Here is a 7,288-nt window from a genome sequence, read left to right on the forward strand (position 1 = left end):
ATATATATATATATATATATATATATATATATATATATATATATACTTACATATATATATAGATACATGCATATACACACGTATACACACAGTATATCTAGTATATCCAAAATATTTGTCGGCGTCCACACGCACTCCAACCACCTCTTCCAGTGCCATGACCAACATCATTGTGATGAACGACTGCTGTCAGGACTAGTAGTAAACACCACCACCATCACGATCCATCTACGCCGTCACAATGCACCACCAACAACAACAGCAACAACTCTACTACATTCACCACCACTACAACCATCACTAACATGAGAGAAACGATCGTACCGCTACATGATCGCCTAGTCTGCATGATATAGCAGCCAAATTTCCATTAACTCACACTCCTGCGTCTTTTGAAAGGACATGTTGTGTAATAAAGTCTCGTGAATGTAGAGAAACGAAAGGATGATCACATTTGGAGAGTCTTTGATCATAGGTCTGTTCAGTCAGAGTTTAACTGGATCTAAGCAACATCAATTATGACATCGATAACAACTTGTAATAAGGGGCATAGACAACGAGTTACTTTCACCAATAAAATTTCTCTCCGTCATTACATTATCAGCAGTTTGAAAGGGAGTCTATACATGGTCTCTCGATATGCATGAACCAGACTGCCTTAAAATGGAAGGTCACAATGGATATTGTTGTCCTAAATATATAAGACCTCTCTTAGCCAGGGTTCACTCTCTGTGCAGCTAGATAGAAACTTCCTCTGAAAAAACGTAGGCTTGAACATCATTATTTTAATGGAAGATATAAGCAACTACTTATACAGAAGTTTTTCCTCTACTATACCACTGAAAAGCAAGGAAGAACAAGGATCAGCATAACTTGGCACCAGTGTTTTTGCAGACGAACTTAGAAATACAAAAACATGGGATAAACACTGCAAGGTATTTTCTCCAACTCTGTATCAGTTCAAACAATCCACCGACCAGGATTTTTGTTGTTTTTTTGGGGGGGGGTTTCTTTTTTTTTTTTTTTTTTTTTTTTTTTTTTTCGCAGATTCCCATGACTTTGTCGCCATCCACTTCCATTATCATGAATTTGAATTGAGAATTTGAGTCAGAGTTAATCTTTCATTAGCTGTTTATATAATCATTGACGCCGCCCTATGGATGTATTGCAGTTACTCTCTTGAAAGAGCTTTATGATCCTGACCGTTGATCTTCTAAGATTCCTACGCTCAACATCAATATAAGAAGCACCATTGGCTCAGTCGAGCTCTTCCGAATTGTCCTGCCTCTTCAAAATATTTCATGCTGCAGTCCCATGACTTCACCGTATCCCTAGCGGGGTGGTTAAACGGGTGCTATGCTTTGCCAAAGGGCAGCCCGTAACTCTGCAGCGCACAATCGTCACTGTGAGGTATTTTCAACCTACCTATGTGTGTGTTGCTCAGTCACTCACACACACACACACACACACATACATATGTACATACATATATGTATGTATGCATGTATTGTTTGAACCGGAAGAAGAACCGGAATAAATGCTATTGAGCATTTTGTCCGATGTGCTAACGATTTTGCTAGCTAACCAAATCATATAAGAATTACGCAATAGAAATAACCAATATGATAAAAACTAGAGACAGTATCAAATATAATAAACTGAAATCACACACAACAGAAATAAGGCAGAGCACCAAACATCTAAACAAGAAAAATGATTTTTTTCCGTCGTTCGATTTGAACTCAGTTGCTCAGTCATTTGAATAATTCGCTGCTAAATTAACGTGGCTGAGCATTCCACTAACACGAGTACTCTTAACGTTATTCTCAAACAGAATCAGCGTAAAACAGTGTATGTCATGAACCCGATGGGGTTTTTTTTTTATACAGTTTTCATTCACCCAGTTTTTCACTCACAGGATATAGGTTATCTCAGATGTCTAAGGAGCGGAAAACTAAAAAACTATGGAACCGACAAAGTTATTCAGGAAATTCTTTAATTAGTATTATTGATTTCTAATTTCTATTTGTACAGTCAAGGATAATATATATTTTTTATTGTTATTATTGGCCGGGCACTCTGTCGGTTGTGACGACGAATGTTCCAGTTGACTCGATGAACGTAACCGCCTGCTCGAGAAATAACGTATAAGTGGCTGAGCACTCCACAGACATGCGCACTCTTAATGTAGTTTTCAGAGAGATTCAGCGTGGCACTTCAGCGTGGCACTTCAGCGTGGCACTTCAGCGTGGCACAGAATATGACAAGGCTGGCCGTTTGAGATATAGGTTATACTCATTTTTGAGTGGTGTGGAGTAATGTGAAATAAAGAATGGTTGTCCAGTATCTTATCGGCCATCAAAAGTCTCATGTCTTTTGACCCCTCAATCCTTTTCAGATATAAAGACCACAAAATAAAACAGAAATAGATAAATAAAAAAGAAAGCCCAAATAGGAAAATCATTAAACTATCCGCATATCATAAAATAAGGCTACGCATTTGTGGAGGTGAGGTGGAATATGAGGGATTCGGTCGATGCCTATACTTGAGCAGCAGTTCTTTTCTTTTTTTTTTTATGCCGATCCCTGAAGAAGTAAAGTCATAATTGATTCCGAAGGCATTTGAACTCGGAACGCAAAGGAACGTTATTAAATACTGCAAAGCATTTTGTCTGTCATCTGTAGACTTGATTCTACCACTCACCGTCCTTCCATACTTTATAGTATAACAGGAAGACAGACAACAGTTGAATACTGGAGAAGAAAGAAAAAATATATATGGTTTTCCAATGGATATGAATGGGAAAAACCATCAGCTAAATTACCATTTTAGATCACTTGAGAGTCAACCAACATCAACCGACAATTATTTCGTGTTTCAGTCACTGAGATATATTATTCATTATTGACTTATCTATTTTTATTAATCAACTTTTCGTAATTGATGTAAAACTTAAATAAAACCCAGCGCGGCTGATCTGATTGCTGTTTCCGGTTTATACAAAAAATATGAATGCTGCCAATTGCATTTCAATTTCCCATCTATTAATGATTACATATTAGCTTCCGGATATTCAACGGATGTCAATATTCAGACGTCAGTAATCTTTCTTTTTTTTCTCTCTTTTTTCTTTCTGTTGGAAAGTTCTCTAATGGAGGGTCGAGGTTTAATAAGAAAAAAACACGCGCTATTTACATCCTGTCAAACATTCGGAATCAGTTCTTTTTGTTGCAAATTGCATTAATTTTTCGGATAGGCGATGTAATTTGATGCTTTCGGTGAACAGAATTTGCGGCTATTTTTCCGCCATCTTTCATGTTCTTATTTTCCCATGCCGTTGTCCTAGTAACCGAGCTTGCTATACACAATGTGAACCTGAGAATATTGTATGAGTTTCCTATCGGTATGAACACACAGATCGTTTTGTTTATTTGCATCGGCAATAGTGGGAAATAATGACATGAAAATAATTAATAGAAAGAAGGCTAAATAGAGAAGGAAAAAAGATAATTTATGACAAAAAGTAGACACAACTAGTAAATAAAAATAAACAACCAAGAAATTGAATAATAGAAATTGGGAAGAAGAACGCAAATTTTAATGAAAATTGTGAAATAAAGTTGAAAATTCCTATTTATAGTTAGAATGTTTGGATTACACTATTATATATATTTTCTATTTATTTGAAGCTGACTGTAAATGCAGATACGAAGGACATATGAAACTGAATCAAAAGAGGATATTTTGATTATGTTTTGCATAACCATTGTTGAATGCATCTGCTTTTTAACTTAGCTTACAAAAATGTATTTTGCGTTCAATACAAGACTAGTCCCCGAAAAAACAATATTCTATTTACTTTTTAACACTAGTATAATAAGAAAAAAATAACAATGCCTAAGATAATAATCATTTCTGGTTTAAGCATAATGCTAACAAGTCTAAGGATAAGGGATTCACCGACACCATTAACCTCAGTACCTAACTGATACTTCATTTTATCGACCCGGAAAGATGGAAAGTTGACCTCGGCGGGACTTGAATTTTAAATGCAAAGAGCCGGAAGAAGTATCACATTTTTTTACCGACGCTCTAATGATTCTGTCAGCTCGCCTGTTTCTAAAACAAAGACAGGGCCTAAAATTTTGAGGCAGAGCAACAGTCGGCAACATCGATCCAGTACTTGACCGGTACTTTATTTTATTGATCCCCGAAAGGATCGTAAGTAAAGTTGACTTTGGTTGAATTTGAACTCAAAACATAAAGAACCAGAAAAATGCGGCTAAACATTTTGTCCAAGCTTTAAAATTTTTGCCAACCTCAAAGAATCGCACATACATTATAGCAAACCTTAAGGCGGCGTGCTGGAAGAATCGTTAGCACGCCGGGTGAAATGTTTCGCGGTATTTCATCTGCCGCTATGCTCTGAGCTCAAATTCCGTCGAGGTCGACTTTGCCTTTCACCCTATGGGGGTCGATAAATTAAGTACTAGTTGCTTACTGGGGTCGATCTAATCGTCTGGGCCTCCTCTCCCAAAATTTCAGGCCTTGTGCCTATGATAGAAAGGATTATAGTAAACTTTATAAACAAATGCATAACAATGGAATAGGCCATAGGAAAATGAGGAGGGTGAGAGAAGTTTATATAATGAACGGATTACGATTCAATAAAAACATGAAATAGATATAAAACAATACAGAACACAATAATTAAAGCAATATTTAATATTATATCATTTTTGGTAGCAGCATTTTTTGAGGTTCGGGGTAAGTCGATGACACCGACCTCAGTGTTCAAATGGTATTTATTTTACCGACCTTGAAAGGATGACAGGAAAAGTTGACGGGATTTGAACTCAGAACGTAACGACGAAAGAAATGCTGCTCAGTACTTTGTCCGGTGCGGTAACGATTCTGCCAGCTCGCTGTCTTATCGTCTAATGTAACGTTATAATATATAACATGAAAATATTTAGAGTCATCATATAAGCACAAGATTGGAAATCTGCTAGCTTTGTTGGGTTATAGCAACGCTTGGACCTACCCTTCAGTTATGATTCGTAGTGAGTTCTAGAACATCATCCATGGATACATTCATAATATTTAAGGTGAGGCGGAGGAAAGGTTGAACGTGTTTGGGTTGAAGTTGTTTTATATGTTAGTAGTAAGACGGTGACTACTTTAGTAACAACATATCATGTACGTTTGAACATGTCTTTACCTTTTAAGTCACCTCTAACAAGTAACATGTTTTTGAAGCCTGCATTATGTCGCTTCGATTAATCTATCCATTATATCATTATGAATAATCCTCGCGAGTATGAACTCCAACCCCAAACGTTTTGAGTAGGGGTGATCACTTCACATCATTTTGATAACATCATTTTTGCTTTGTTTTATTTTTTTTTGTTTTTTTCCTCTCGGCTTTTTACTTAATGCTTTTTCCGGCAGTTCGCTTATCTTATTCTTCTTCCATTTCCCATCCGTCAAAAAGCGATGGGACAGTGCTGCTGGGAGGGGATTCGTAATCGTCCTCTTTTCAGATAGAGGGTGGTGCGGATTTTCCGTCTTCTCTTGGAGCTACAACCAGTGTTGCGTGTGATGATACAACTGGAAACTCATCCTCGACTTCGGAGCAGTGACCGATAACACACTGGAGACTGGAATCTGTTGTTCTCCACCGCTTTCGTTTTTCCTTCGTTTCTTCAGCGCTTCTAGGTAAAAGTCTCGCAAGTGGCGCTGAGCGTTTTCCGTTACGCTTACGATTCTGCCAATTCGTCACATTATGTAACATTGATTTCAAATTTTGCCTCAAGGCCAGCAAGTTCGGGAGAGAGGTTAAGTCGATTACATCAAACCCAGTGCTCAAATGGTACTTATTCTATCGACGCTGGAAGGATGAAAAGGAAAATCGACCCCGGTGACATTCGAAATTAAAACATAAAGTGGGAAGAAACTGGGCTATTTTTGCTGCATCATCAATTTTATGCCCTTCATTTCTATATTCTCATCAGAGCATAACTCTGGAATGTCGCTATATTTCTGAAGGGCCATAAGGACCGACCGCTTTTACAACTTTCTTGTTCTCTGGTATCGTTAACTTTGAGAGACATGCTGTTTTAAACATCACCATCTAGTCTTTGGGAACTTTTAGTGCAGTTCACTCTGTAACAAGGATTTGAATCCGATCCTCAATTCCTTGATAGTCGACAGTAAATATTATCTCATATGTATGTCTTTGGGTTTACACAACTTCCAACCGACGCTTTTTATTCATTTCTAGTGACTTAGTGGTTAGTGGTTCGACAAGTACCAAACTTTTTAAAAATGCGTTGGTATATTATGATCGACTAAACAAGAAAGAAAAGATAATGATGATGATGATGATGATGATGATAATAATAATAATAATAATAATAATAATAATAATAATAATAATAATAATAAACAAAATAGGAAAAGAATACTTGTGTGTGTGTGTGTGTGTGTGTGTGTGTGTGTGTGGTATGTGTAGTGTGTGCACGCACGTATCAGGAGTTGCGCAGTCGGACGCGCTCATGCGTACCAAGCCACGTGCGGCCCAACAGCGTGTCGGCATAAGGTGGACAACCCCCCTAACACAGGCAATGAATATATTACATGTAAACTAGCTTGATAATTTAGTTTGAGATTGGACATTTTAATTTGATTGCAGCATCAACTGAAATGTTGAGCCTGTAGTTTCAACTCCTCCGTAGCATTGTGTTTGTGTGCGTGCATGACTCTCTGTGTGTGTGTGTGTGTGGTAGGATGTATGTGTTTGTGAGTGTAAATAAGATATAAATTACATTAACGGCAAAAATATCTCTGGAACTCTCTGGAACGTAGGCAGTTTTGTTGATCGAACAAGAATACATTTTTTTACGCATGATGATGATGATGATACCGATGATGATGATGATGATGATGATGATGATTATTGTGATGATGATTGTGATGGTGGGGTGGTGATTATGTTGTTGATGGCGGTGGTGGTGTTGGTGGCTGCGGTGCTGCTAATAATGATGATGACAGTGGTAGTGGCACTGATGGTGTTGTTGTTTTTTGCTGGTGGTGATGCTGACGATGTTGGTGATGACGACGGCAGTGGTACTCTTGTAAGTACTGAAGATGGAGAAGACGTAGCTGTTTATACTGATGCAGCGTGAAGTGTGGTTGGATGAAAATGGCACAGATGGTGATGAGGTGGCGGTGGCGTAGGCGGAGGTGGTAGCAGCGGTGAAGGCGATGATGGTATTGATGGAAGAG

Source organism: Octopus bimaculoides, chromosome 3 (assembly GCF_001194135.2).
Source record: "Octopus bimaculoides isolate UCB-OBI-ISO-001 chromosome 3, ASM119413v2, whole genome shotgun sequence".
NCBI lineage: Eukaryota > Metazoa > Mollusca > Cephalopoda > Octopoda > Octopodidae > Octopus > Octopus bimaculoides.